At 41.2% G+C, this 14,600-nt stretch overlaps 1 protein-coding gene and 1 long non-coding RNA gene across 15 annotated transcripts in view; both read right to left on the minus strand.

Moving 5' to 3' along the window:
• The window catches only part of LRRC8B (leucine rich repeat containing 8 VRAC subunit B), a 92,137-nt gene extending 90,998 nt beyond the window's left edge, over positions 1–1,139 (minus strand). For 10 of the 14 annotated variants that reach the window (XM_060626313.3, XM_078451703.2, XM_078451702.2 and 7 more), the window contains exon 1: positions 961–1,138. The gene's annotated coding sequence lies outside the window, so the exon portion shown is untranslated. Of the gene's footprint in view, positions 1–960 lie in introns of all 14 variants that reach the window. The other 4 variants (XR_009608123.3, XR_009608124.3, XR_009608122.3 and 1 more) reach the window with 1 other exon arrangement.
• A 2,272-nt stretch (positions 1,140–3,411) lies between these two features.
• The window catches only part of LOC132672917 (uncharacterized), a 29,880-nt gene continuing 18,691 nt past the window's right edge, over positions 3,412–14,600 (minus strand). The window contains exon 3 of the long non-coding RNA XR_009607782.3: positions 3,412–3,902. This is a non-coding gene — a long non-coding RNA (uncharacterized LOC132672917). The remainder of the gene's footprint in view (positions 3,903–14,600) is intronic.

Raw genomic sequence — 14,600 nt, forward strand, 5'->3', positions numbered from 1 at the left:
TCTTCTCCTAGAAAGCAGGGAACAAATTGACTATTTCAAGCTGGCTACATATTTGCCATTTAAAATCGTCATACTGTTATCTTCTCACAGAGCTTTACAAACAGTTTTTAGGCAAGGCAAATGTATTCAAGAAAGTTCGGGCATAGGTTTTTGTTTTAAATTTAGGTTTGTCTTTTTCTTGGGAAGGGAAAGGGAGCTGCAGAGAGAGGCTTGCTATCACAAAGAAAAGTCTTCCACAAATGTCATCTGACTCAAGGCAACCTATGGACTTTGGGAAGTCAGCTGGGAACACAGAGTAATGAGCGAACACCGAGCCTCCTGCGTCTGACCTCTCAGCACCTGCTCCACTGTAGCCTAGAAAAAGGAAACTCTTGGCTTTTCCACATGGGTAGAGGTTGCCCCCACCCCCACCCCCGCCCCCTTCAAGCAAACGGACACCAACACCAGCATCAAACTGTAGGCGAACAATGAGTATCCAACGAGTTTGTCAAAAAACAGCGCCAGGGCAAGGGGGCAAAGGAGAGCGACCAGACGCGGGGTGCTCACTCAGGACGCCCTCGGGAGAGGTCTGTTCACTCCAGCCTGGGAAACCAGAACCCTGTTCCCGCACCACCCCGAGGACTTACACTCAGGTGCGGCGCCGACACCGCCGCGGTGGAGAGGGGACCGCCTCGTCGTGGCCGCCCACTCCTCTTGCCCCGAATGACCCCGGCACCCGGGAGAGGTTGTCTCGGGGGGTTCGCTCCCTTTTTCCCGGAAACATGGGAGCAGCGGAGCGGCCACTGGTGTGTGGCCGCGCCACCTGCCTGCAGGCCCGGCTCGCAGGTGAGGCGCGGGCAGGTAACCGCACCTGCTCGACAACCCCACCTGCTGCGTCCCCTCGCCCCCGTCCTCCGCCTCCACCAGCGGGGTGGGCTCGGCTCCTCCTCCGGGAGCGGGGGGCGCCCCGCTCCGACCTACCTGCGCGACCCCGGCCCCCGGCGCCCGCGCTCCGCGCCGCGTGCGCCCCGCGCCGCTCCGGGCGCGCCGGCGGCGGCCCCGCGCCGGCACTTTCTCGGCTGACGGCTGCTGCGGGCTCAGCGGGAAGCCCCAGCGCTGCCGGGCTCGCCGCCTCCGACCGGCTCCATTGTGACGCGGCGCGTTCCGCCGGCCAATCGGCGCGCGGCGGCGCGAACCGCTGACTAAGTTCGCGTGTGGAGGAGGAGGGGACTGGGCGGAGGCGGGAGGCGGAGGCGGCGGCCGCGGCGCTGCGCGGCGGCAGTGGTGGCCGAGGCGGAGGGGGAAGAGGTGGCGAGGGGGAAGAGGCAGCGGCCGCTCCGGGAGCTGCCCCTGCCGTGAAATGTGCAGCAGCCTTGGCCCGAGCGTGTGCCGGGCTTCGGGACGGCGGGGGCCGGTGGCTCACCGCTCGCCGGTGGAAACAAAGCGCGGCTGCCGTCGCCCGGAGCGCGCCATGTGGCCGCCCCGGGCCGCTGGCCACTGCCTCCGGCCGGCCGGCAGCAGCACCCCGCCCCTCCCCCAGCTACACGACTCGCGGGGGGCTGGACAGAGCGGGGACTCTTTTCCAGACACGCGAGGGACAGGGGCTTAGGGCCGTCTGCGGGGCGCGCCGTGCAAGACTTTGGAAGTACAGTATTTATGTAGCGCCCCCCCCCCCCCCGCCGCCCTGCCTTTTCACGTGGGCACCCTGAGTAACTTGTTATTTACATAATGTGTCGGGCCCTGAGGGAAGGCTCAGGTGGACCACGTGGAACCTATCTCTGACACACACAAGTCCCTTTACTTTTCTTTACTCTAAGGGCTTAGGCCACAGGCCCGAGCCCCTGTGCCAAACCAAGCGGCTTAAATTAGGATTCTGGGACTCCAATACCATCCCCCTCTCTCAGAGGTCCTTATCCTGGGGGCGAAGAGGGAACTGGGTGGAGGGGCCGCACTTTACTCATCACCAGCGTCTTGCCGCTAATAAACCGCAGGACCACCCCATCTACTGCCCTACTCGGGTCCCTCTGCAGTTGGGGCCCCGCGTTTGAAAAGTGACAATGTGCCTTACAGGAGAAACAAAAAATCCAAACCCAGGAATCCAAGGGACGTGATAACGTTGTCATCTTCACTCAGCCCCCACTCTCATCCCCACCCCAGATTCATCTCAGTCCATTTGCACAGACTAACCTCTTCAACACAATGATTCAATTACATTAGGCAGCATTTATATCCCTGAGTTGCCATGGCAATCACATTCCCATTAAAAAAAAAAATGTTTGTAGAGGGACCTCCCAAAGGAATAAAATGAAGACTGTAAAAGACTCAGCATCTGGGGGCATATCTGATGGGTTTGGGTAAGTAAGAATGAAGAAATGGCACAACCGAGTTCTAGGAGAGCACGTCGTGTTCCACAGACTGTTCAGGTTAGGACTACAATTCGAATTACTCTGAAAGGGATTAAGAGGGCTGTCTTTCCGGCACTGTGCTATTCTTTCCTTGTCCATTCCATTCTGGGTTGGCAGCCGTGTTTCTTCTTGGGTCTTGGAGGAAAGGTTGAAAGAGCATTCCTGCATTTGGTCATTCATTTTATTGAGTCTATGGGTGAGATACTGTGTATGTACAGATCAATTAAGCCAGTTAGGTTTAGGTTTGCTGCTCAAACAGCTTACTATCTTCAGAAGAAGATTAAAAAAATATACAGAATTAAATATGAAACAAGGAAAAAAGTGAGTGCTGTAAGCGATACTGATGATAAAACCATGAGATAAAAATTGAAAATGTCTGTGGCACCTGGGTGGCTCAGGTGGTTAAGCATCCGTCTCTTGATTTTGGCTCAGGCCGTGATCTCACAGTTAGTGGGATTGAGCCCCACGTTGGGCTCTTGCACTAACACCACTGAGCCTGCTTGGGATTCTCTCTTCCTCCCTCTGCCCCTCCCCCACTCTCATGCACAACCTCTTGTGTTCGCACACCCATGCACACTCTCAAAATAAACTTAAATATTGAAAATGTCTAATTTTCCATGTGTTTCTTTGAATGTTTGGAAAGGAATATTCTCTTCCCGTGCAAATCCATGGACAAATAATCCATCTTCTATTACAGCAATATCACTACCTGTATGGACTGGGAGTAATTGCTTAACATCCTTGGGAGTCAGTCTCTTCAGGTATAAAATAAAAGATTGTAAACTAGATGATGTGTTAAGATTCCAATTCCAATGATAGGATGAATAAAAAAGTGACCTCATGCTTGGTAACCCAAGGTACCATTAGCAAGAAGTTAAAGTGATCAAGTGTATTAAGACTGCATTAGCCCTGGATTAATCTCTGATATGTAGCTTATAAATATGTTTATTTTAATCTAATTCTCATGAACAAAGCCACCCTCCATGATGACAACATTTATTACTGAATAATGGGCTTCCGAATTTGTGATATTGCTTCTAGAAATCCTTTTCTGAAACTGTAGCAATCAATGAATGTTTCTTTTGTTTCTTCTTCCTCCTGTGATGCTTCATATAAGCTCCTGCTTGCATTACAGCTAGAAGAAAGATGAATAACTTCTAATGCTGTTTTCAGAGAACTTTAATGCTATGTACATTCTATGAGACCATAAAGAAGAGAAAGTATTTAGTAACTGGAAACTATTGGCATCCCAGGGTAGGCTTTATAATGAGAAACACAAATACTGTTTGGCTTTTTATGCCTATACCCACTTTTACCACTACATTGTAATCTCTTTGAAAACAGGACCTGTGGAGTCTTAGAATAGTTCAGTCCTTACAGGATTATAGGAGTATCTGAAATTCTCTAAGGGACACTCTAAGTTATTTTGATAAAAAAAAAATTAAAAGACAGTGACTATTTCCACAGCCAGATTAATCGAGGTCTAAAATATTGGCAGGTCACTTCACGGCTGATTCTCTGAAAAAAAAAAAAAAAAATCTCTGAGTAACATCAGCATAAGCTATGCTCCATGTGGCTGCCTTGATAAGAGTTTCATTTCTCTGAGTCTTGAGAAAATTTTTATGATTAATGGAAGAAAGAATATTATCCAATATTAACAGTTCTTTTCCAATTCTGTATTCTAAAAATTATTTATGATAATGAAAAATCCTCTTTCTCTAAATTAATTAAACATTGAATGTCTAGAGTGTAAAAAAGAAAGCACTGGGGATTTGACAGAGGTGAGGAGGGATATCAAGATAAATATAATTAGTCATTTTCTTAAAGATATGTACTAAAGTGTGGAAGGTATATCCAGATAGTATACAGCATCTTAAAGAGGAGGGTTGGTGGGCCATGTAGGGTTGAGGGAGAATCACACTGAACATGGGTCTCAGGAAGTTCGGCTAGCTTTAAAATTCTAAACTGGATTATTACTTTTAAATATTGTCTCAGCATCATAGTTCAAGTTTTTTAGTTCTACCGAGATGTCAGTTCAGAAGAAAAGAACAGAAATTAGAAGTCATTCACAGTTTTGCATTCTCAGAAAGTTTGTCAGAATCCCCCTGGCTCAGCTATATATGGTTGAGCACGTTGTCATTGATCAAGAATTTTTATTTTTGGCCAACACTTCACCATGTTTTCCTGACCTTTTCAATCTACTGGTTTCAGAGCTTTCACATGAGTTTTCCTTGGGCCTGGGGAAAATTCTGAGAATAACCCCTGAGGATGAGCTCAGTGGTAGGGATTCTGAGGACAGGATGAGTAGGACATTTCGCCTGTGTTTAGAATAAAGTAGCTTGATCTAGAAATCCAAACTGCAATTGTGCAAGGCTGCTGTGCACTTCAGTGTGAGTTGATCCCTTATCACAGTCCCAGTCTAGAATATTCATGACCAGTTACTTTGTTTTCCACCCACCATGCTGATTGCCCCCTCTGCCACCCCTTCCTTATGAGAAAGGTGCCATGAAGGTGACCTCCTAGCTTCTTCTCTGAAGGAAAAACACCAATTCCTGCAGCAGGATGCCCGGCATCCCCAGCTGATCTGTCTTCTGGGAAGTTGTCCAAATATTTCTTTGAAAGTTTCTCATGCATCCCATTTAAAGAATATATACTGTCATCTGGGTCACATATTGGAATCCACCATAGAGCAGCCAGCCAGTTATTGACTTTGTCCCTTTCTTATCCATAAAAAGGAGGTGACTTCTAAGAAAATATTTGCAAATGAAGCCAGGCTGGAAGCCTAGAATTAAAGCAGAGCTGGTACTCCTCAGCTCCTGCAAAGTGGTCTTCAAAAGCTCTGATGAATTCTGCTAGTGACTGAGACAGTGCTTGCTAGGATCCCTACAACGATTCAATATGTGATCCGTGAACCATGTTGGAATCTGAACAAGAGGTATCCTGGTAGTGTTAAAGTGGCTGGTTTCTAAGGTTCCCCATAGTAAGCCCTTCCATTTATTTGGTGGGGAGTAACCCAAGTCTAACAGCAGCCACACCCTGATTTCTCCCCTTATTTACCCCTCAGCAGCTGTGTGTACGTGTGTGTGTATGCATGCAGGCATGTGCATTTCTTGGCCTAATATTAGGTCATCTGTTAATTATAATATACATTGAGTACTGCAACTTTAAGGGTAGGGACTAATATAGTTCTGTGGTTTATCAATGATAAAAAAAATTACTTATAAAAGAACAGGATTCAGAACATTTTAGAGCTGGAGAAGAAAGAAATATGTGCCAGAAAGAACACAGGACTTGGAGTCTCGGGTTCTAATGGTGGCTCTTATGGCCATGTGACCTAGGTCACACCCCTAACAGTCTAGGGAGGAGTTTCTATTTTACAAGGTGTTTAATATATCTATCCTGGACTATATAAGAAAAGAAGTCTCATACTTCATTTCACTCACTCATTTATCATCCAACAAACATTTATTCTATGCAAAATAGTGTACCTGCTTCTGGGGATACACTGGTCCATATGATGGATGTGACTTTTTTCTTCCTGAGATCCACATTCTCTAGGCCTTCCTCCAGAGAATCTTAGGCTGAGTGTAATAAATCAATGAGGACTAACTAACCAAACTCCAGTCTGTCCCCACAACACCCTTCTCTTTGGCTTTGTCTCCTGAATCCTGCATATCTAAATGCAAACACACTTTCCAATTACCTACTTAGTCTTCTGCTGACATATCTTGGCAAACCTCTTTGCATCCAATTCACTCTCTCCACCAAACTATAATAGTTTTCAGAGCATGTAAAAGCAAAAGGACACTTGAGAAATGTAAAGTTTTTAAAACAAACAAACAAAAAAATAGAGGCGAGTATGTAGCCAGATATGTGAGCAAACCACAGGGCCCGGTAGACCCTCCTAACACAGGATTTTGACCTGGCTCAGAACCTATGACTCAATTATCCCGTATAGTAGCCGAATATAACTTGGCTACCTTATGAAAAAGGACAGCAAAATAATAAACCGGATGTTCTTTTTTCATTACAAAACCAAGGGGCCAAGGTAGTAGGGCTTACACTGATAGAGGGGAAGGCGGGTTAAAGTAGGAAAAACTTCTCAGAGAAATTAAGACTGATGAGTGACTTAAAGCACTCAGGGCTTCAAAGGAAACCTGTTGTTTTAGTGAGTAGAATAGCTTCTAGCAGCTGACAAAGGCCTGTGTAGGTGGAAGAGTTACACACAGCTTGAATTCAAGTAGAAATGAGAGGGGAGCATCCTGAAGGATGAAAACAGGTATATAGGTGGGTGGAAATTTTACAATTTTATCTTTATCTTTGAATGAACTTGACTGTCGAACAAAATTCCTGGACTTATTTATCAATTGGATAAACAGATATAATCTTTTGCTCTTCAGGGTCTTCTAGGACAAAAAGATGTGTCCATTCTGAGTAAATAACAATCATAATGCAAATAGTTTCTATTCGTAAACTACTTTAGAGTTCATGCAAATCACCCAATGTATTATAGTCATTTCTAAACAATATGCTTTTTACCTCTATACTCTGTATACCTAATAGTGCTATCATCTATTAACAGTTCCTAGCCTTGCTGAGTTACTCTGCTAAACTTCCTGCAGCCCAGCCACCATTCAGAGGCCCAGTGGGTTGAAAGATGACAATGGCTTAAAGGCAGATCCCTAACATCCTCTGAAGGAAGACTGTGACACTGTGGATCTCAGGAGGATGAGGGCCCCATCCATCACATGTACTAGTGTATCCCCAGAAACTGGTACAGTGTTTTGCACGTGGTAGGCACAGAATAAATATTTGTCAAATGATAAATGAAGAGATGCAATAATATGCAATCTGAGATTTCTGAAATGCACATATTGTCTGTCCTGTATATTTCAGGGTTATCTCAGGATTTAACCCCTAGCTCTGTTTCCTTCATGTCCCACAGTTTAACATGTTCTTACTAGACTGAAGAATCAACAAATTTAAAGACTGGGATTGAGAAGTGCAAAGGAATACATGGGGATGATTTGACAAGACAAGTGAATACTGTACAAGTAGCAACATTTGTTGAAGTTAGCTAAAAATTGCTTATTACAAGATCACTTATATTCTCATGGCTGTGGATGTCTTCAGTTCCTCTTTCTTGATAACATATACATCCACACTGGCATTGGGACATTTTTTTCTAACTTGAGTGTCTTGCGGTGTTGAAATTTAATAATATCTTGAGATTTCTTTGATAATTTTTGACCAGAGGATTGGGTTTGGAGATGCCAGAAACTATGATGATTAGCATAAAAGACAGCATATAAGATATATGACTCATGTAAAAACATGAGTCAGCAAATCATGACTACTTTTACAAATAGCTACCTAAATTTAACATAGTGACTAAAAGCATGGATTCTGTAGCAAGGCTACTTGGATTCAAATGTTGGTTGGCTTTGCCCTTATGAGCTGTTTGAGTTTTGTTATTACTTAATTTCTCTGTTCCTTAGTTTTCTACTTGAAAAATGGGTTGTGGTAAGGTTTAAATGAATAATATGGTAGAATAGTTCCAGAAACGTATTAATTTACCTCTTATCATGATCTTTGGCAAGTCACTTACCCATTTTGAGCTAAGAGTTTCCGTGCACAAAATGAGAGGTCTTGAGTAGATTATCCCTAATGCCCTGAATCTATTGTTTTCAAATAAGACAGCTAGTCTATGTGTTTTTCTACATATATCTGTGTGGTTAGAGATGAAGTGAGTAGTTAGTAAATGCTTTCCTTGATTGATGGAAGAAGTGGTTACTGGGAGATTGGGCCAAGCTTCTTCACTGTTCTCTAAATTCCTTGAAAGAGGAAATATATTGTTTCTTCTTTGGTATCCCGAGGCCTAACATGGTACCTGGGGATAGTGGGCACTCAATAAACTGCTAATTAATGTGGAAGAAATGCCCTTGTGTCTTATGTTCCCAGATGTGTGGGAAACAGAAATGGTGGTAACTGTTTCCTAAGACTTTTCGCATTTTTTAACACTACTTACACAAAGTATTCAAATGCCATGAGTGCTCTCCACTGGATATATTCATAGTGCAAGGATTCAGTTGATAAGTTTTTGAAGCAGATACTGATTTGAGTTCAGAAGTCCTGGATTTTAGACTTAGGATATGGCAGATAGACATATTTTGCTGTTTCAGTACATATTTGGTGTTATGGCACTAAGGATGATATGATATGATTAGCACTCTAATTTCTTTGCTTTCTGTTTCTGACCTTTCTTCAGAGCATTTGTATCTATACATTTGTACGAATTTTGTATTCATTCTCATTCATTGTAAATAAAAAGAGAGGGACAGCAGTAATTAAAATATCAATGTTGAGAAAGCAAAAAGACAACCCAGAGAATGGTAGAAAATATTTATAAATCATATATCTGATAAGGGACTTGTAAAAAATACAAGAAACCCAATTTTAAAATGAGCAAAATATTTGAATTGACATTTCTAAAAAAAAATACACGAATGGACAATAAGCAAATGAAAAGATACTCAACATCATTAGTCATTAGAAAAATGCAAATCAAAACCACAAGGAGATACTACTTTGAATGCATTAGGATGATTCAAATAAAAAGAGTGACAAGTCTCAGTGAGGATGTGGAGATATTGGAACCCTTATAACATTGCTGATGGGATTGTAAAATGGTATGCAAACCTTGGAAGACAGCCTGAAAGCTTCTCAAAATGTTGAGCATAGAATAACTAGCAATTCTACTCCTAGGAATATCCTCAAGATAATTGAAAACATATCACCACACAAAAACCTATACATGGATGTTCATAGCTATATTATTCATAATAACCAAAAGGTAGAAAGAGCCCAAAATATCCATCATCTGATGAATGGATAAAGAAATTATGGTGTATCCATATAATTGAATATTTCTTAGCCATAAAAAGTAATGAAGTATTGATATGTGCTACAACATAGCTGAACCTCAGAAACACGCCCAGTGAAAGGAACCAGTCACAAAAGACCACATATCACATGATTCCACTTATATGAAATATCCAGAACAGGCAAATCCATACACACTAAAGTAGTGTGTCAGGGGTTCGGGAGAAGGGTCGGAAAACAACTGCTAATGGGTACAGGGTTTATTTTGGGGTGATGAAATGTACTAATACTAGATAGTGATAATAATTACACAACTCTGCATAATACTAAACGACACCTTAAAAAGGTGAATTTTGTGGTGAACCTCAATATAATTGCTATTAAACAAAATCAATGTCCTCTAAATACATCCAGTTGCAATAACCATAGGATAAAATTTCAGGCTTTCTTGGATTTTTTTAAACCTGTACTTTGCCATATAAAGATCTCCTAGAGAGCTAAGCCTGTCAAGTGATTTCTGTTTTGTTTTGTTTTGTTTTCAACTAAAGAATAAACTGAAGTTGTGTTTGTATAATGCCAAAATTACTGATTAAGAAGAAAAAAAAAGCAATTCAGTTATTTTGGTTTGATTGAATTTAAACTTTTTACCTTCTAGTTTGCAAACTATCCGGTGTGTTCATTTTTTTAAATAAAATGTATAAAAGAATGAATTCTGTATCAAGTACTCCCCAAACTGTGCATTTGGACTTATAATAAATGCTGGCTAGGGCTTAAAAAATGATATGGAATGTTTTATGTATATATATTTCTCTCTTTATTTTTGTCAGTTTTATTTTATTATTTTTTTAGCGTTTATTTGCGTACTTTTGAGAGAGAGAGAGAGCACAAGTGGGGGAGGGACAAGAGAGAGAGGGAGACCCAGAAACTGAAGAAGGCTCCAGGCTCTGAGCTGTCAGCACAGAGCCTGATGCGGGGCTTGAACTCATAAACTATGAGATCGTGACTTGAGCTGAAGTTGGACGCTTAACCAGCTGAGACATCCAGGTGCCCCTTCATTTTTGTCAGTTTTAATTTCATATCTTTGATATTGTTGTTAGGTGCATATATGTTTATAATTGTTATATCTTCCTGATGGATTAATAGTTTCACCATTCTAAAATGTCCCTCCAGGTTTATTGTTATTTGCATGATGTATCTTTTTTTCATCCTTTTACTTTCAACCTATTCATAATTTGGCAACAAACTGTATCTCCTGTAGACAGTATGTAGTTGAGTCCTGTTGTTTTTTGTTTTTTATTTAAACCCAGTCTGACAATCTCTGCCTTCAATGGAATTATTTGGTCAATTCACATTTGTTATTAATATAGTTGGATACACTTGCCATGTTGTTTTCCATATGCCTCAAGTCTTGTTTATTTATTTCTCCTTTACTGCTTACTTTTGCATTAACTGAACGCTTCCTAATGTTGCATTTTAATTTCTTTAACGATTTTATTGCTATATAGTTATTTCCTTAGTAATTGCTTTACGGCTTACCATATACATCTTAATATATTAAAAACAGCTCAGAATTATATTAACAATTCCAGCGAGATGTAGAAGCATCATTCCCATATAGTTCTGTTCTCTTTGCTATGTTGTTGTGGTATCATTATATAATAATATACTTTATGTATATATACATATATACATATATATATGTATATATACATATATATAACATATACATGTTATAAACCCAATAATAAATTGTTATAATTATTACATTTATGGCTTTTAAAGAAGCTGAGAGAAGAAAGAACAAGTATATAATTTATAGCTTCTGTTATATTAACCATCTTATTTATCATTTTAGGTTTTCTATATTTGTTCCTGTGTACTCAAGGTAATATTTTGAGTCAATTTGTAGCCCAATACAGCTTTGTTCCCCCCACCTTCTTGTCCTCCTTGTTATGGGCAAATACATTACGTTTCTGAAAGTTACAGGCCCAACAATACAATTACAGACATATTGCTTTATGCTCTTTAAATCAGTTAAGAGAATAATGGATAAGAACTAAGCATTTATCCTCTGATAGTTGCATAATGACCTTTACCAGTGTTCTTTGCTTCTGTTGTATGTGGATTCAGATTACTTTCTGGTGTTACTTGCTTTCAACCTGTTGAATTTGCTTTAGTACTTCTTGTAAGGCAGATCTGCTAGCAATAGGTTCTCTTGGTTTTCATTCATCCAAATGTCTTTCGTTTCACCTTCATTTTTGAATAACAGTTTTGCTAGATATAGGATTCTTGGTTGACAGTTTTTTAAATTTGAGGACTTTGAATATGTTATACCATTGCCTTCAGACATCCATTGTTTCTGACAAGAAGTTGACTCTTAATTAAGAATTTCCTTATAAGTGAGTAATCCTTTTTCTCTTGCTGTTCTCAAGGTTTTCTTTGGCCTTTCTACTCTGATGTATCTATTTATAGATCTCTTTGAGTTTATCTTTCTTACAGCTTTTTGTACTCCCCAGATGTGTAGATTTGTATTTTTCAGTAAATTTGGGAAGTTTTCAGCCATTAATTTTTCAATTTTTTCTGCTTCATTCTGTCTCTGTTCTCCTTCCAGTACTGCCATAACATATATTTTGGTGTGCTTAATACTATCCTACATTTCTCTGAAGCTCTGTTCATTTTTATTCATCCTTTTTTTCTCTCTGTTCTTTGGACTGTGTAATTTCTATTGATTATTTTTGAGTTCTCTACTTCTTTCTTCTGCCAGTTCAAATTTTCTATTCAGTGTGTCTAGTGAATTTTAAAATTTCAGTTATTGCATTTTTCAACTTCAGAATTTCCATTTGGTTCTTTTCATAATTTCTATCTCTTCATTAATGTTTTCTACATGATGTTACATTGTCGTCATACTTTCTTTCTAAAAGCATGGTTCCCTTTAGTTCTTTAAACATATTTATAATGGCTTCTTTCAGGTCTTTGTGGTAAATCTGACATCTGGTCTCTCTCTTCTTTTTATTATTTAAAATTCAAGTTAGTTAACATATAGTGTAGTATTGGTTTCAAGAGTAGAATTTCGTGATTCATCACTTACATATGACATGCAGTGCTCACCTCCACATGCCCTCCCTAATGCCCATCACCCATTTTGCCCATTCTTTCACCTACCTCCCCTCCAGTGACCCTCAGTTTGTTTCTATATAAACAATGTCTTATGGTTTGCCTCTCTCTCTGTTTTTATTTTATTTTTTCTTCCCTTCCCCAATATTCGTGTGTTTTGTTTCTTAAATTCCACATATGAGTGAGATTATATATTTGTCTTTCTCTGACTGACTTATTTCACTTAGCATAATACACTCTAGTTCCATACATGTTGTTGCAAATGGCAAGATTTCATTCTTTGTGATTGTTGAGTAATATTCCAGTGTGTGTGTGTGTGTGTGTGTGTGTGTGTGTGTAGCACATCTTCTTCTTTTTTTTTTTTAACGTTTATTTATTTTTGAGACAGAGGGAGACAGAGCATGAACAGGGGAGGGTCAGAGAGAGAGAGGGAGACACAGAATCTGAAACAGGCTCCAGGCTCTGAGCTGTCAGCACAGAGCCCGACGCGGGGCTTGAACTCATGAACCGCGAGACCATGCCCTGAGCCGAAGTCGGACACTTAACCGACTGAGCCACCCAGGTGCCCCATTGCACATCTTCTTTATTCATTCATCAGTCAATGGAAATTTGGACTCTTTCCATAATTTGGCTATTGTTTATAGTGCTGCTATAGATATTGGGGTGCATGTACCCATTTGAATCAGCATTTTTGTATTCTTTGGATAAATACTTAGTAGTGTAATTGCTGGGTCATAGGGTAGTTCTATTCTTAACTTTTTGAGGAAATTCCATTCTGTTTTCCAGAGTGGCTGCACCAGTTTGCATTTCCACCAGCAGTGCAAAAGTATTCTCCTTTTGGGGCACCTCAGTCCTTAGTTGGTTGAGGACTTTGGTTCAGGTCATGATCTCATGGTTTGTGAGTTCGAGCCCCACATTGGGCTCTTTGCTGTCAGCACAGAGCCTGCTTCAGATCCTCTGTCCCCCCCACCTCTTTCTGACCCTCCTCTGCTTGTACTCTCTCTCTCAAAAGCAAATAAACATTAAGAAGAACGTATTCTCCTTTCTTTACATCCTCACAAACACCTGTTGTTTCTTGTGTTGTTAACTTTAGCCATTCTGACAAGTGTGAGGTAGTATCTCCTTGTGGTTTTGATTTGCATTTCCCTGCTGATGGGTGATGTTGAGCATCTTTTCATCTATGTTTTCCTGTTTATTTTGTATGTCTCATACTTTTTGGAAACAGAATATTTTAGATCATGTATTATAGCAACTTTGCATACTGGCTTCACCTCTCCCCTCCTCTGGGATTTGTTGTTGTTGGCTGGTTGACTTGATTAGAGACTGGTTAGATTACTTTAATGAAGTCTCTTCCCCACCTCTCCCCTCCACCCTGTTACACACACACACACACACACACATCCATGCACGCACGCACGCACGAGCACACACACACACACACACACACACACAATGAAGCCTCTGATGTTTGACATGGGTCCATCCTTGGATATGCTCACAGTCACTGTGGGAGGACAGTAGTATTGGGAGGCTCTCTGTCTGGTTACCTGCCCATGTAGCTCCACTAATTGCTGGTTGATTGCTGCATTGTTTGTAATAATGCTCAGGGGAATACATTGCCTCACACACTAATATAATCAAATGTGGGCTCCTTTGAAGGGATAGTTCCTGACATCAGTGTTTGAGGTTTATTCAGACTTGAGGAAATCTCTTCCAACTGTTTGTTTATTTTTCTCCAGCAACTCTTTGGTTCACTGTGTAGCCTGTATCTTTCACGAATCTCTCAATCTCCCCCCAATTGTCTTTCACCAAAACCTCTACTGTTTTTGAAAGCACCCTTAGGCTTGAACTTCATATCCTGTTGCAAATGAAATTGGTTTCTTTAGGGAGAGATCTTGAGCTTTTGGTTCTATGGCCTGCTTTTCCTCCCCGGCAAAATTTTTGAACCACACCTCTGATGCTGAGAGAAGAAACAATATCTCACTTCTCCCTAAGGGAAACCCCAGCTTAAAGAATTGAGAACTCAGTGGATGTAGGGGCAACAGCCCCAGTGTCCCTGGCTTGTCTCCTGTGGCATGGTACCCCCTGCCCTATGAGTTGAGGCAAGGGCACCTGGGACCTCAGTGTTCTACTGTACCCAAGATAGAGACTTTATCCCATGAGTGGGAGCTGGGTGGAAGGATGGAGTCTCCTCCTCTTGGCTGCATTTGCCCAGAACTT

This window comes from Panthera onca, chromosome C1 (assembly GCF_046562875.1).
Source record: "Panthera onca isolate mPanOnc1 chromosome C1, mPanOnc1 haplotype 2, whole genome shotgun sequence".
Lineage (NCBI taxonomy): Eukaryota > Metazoa > Chordata > Mammalia > Carnivora > Felidae > Panthera > Panthera onca.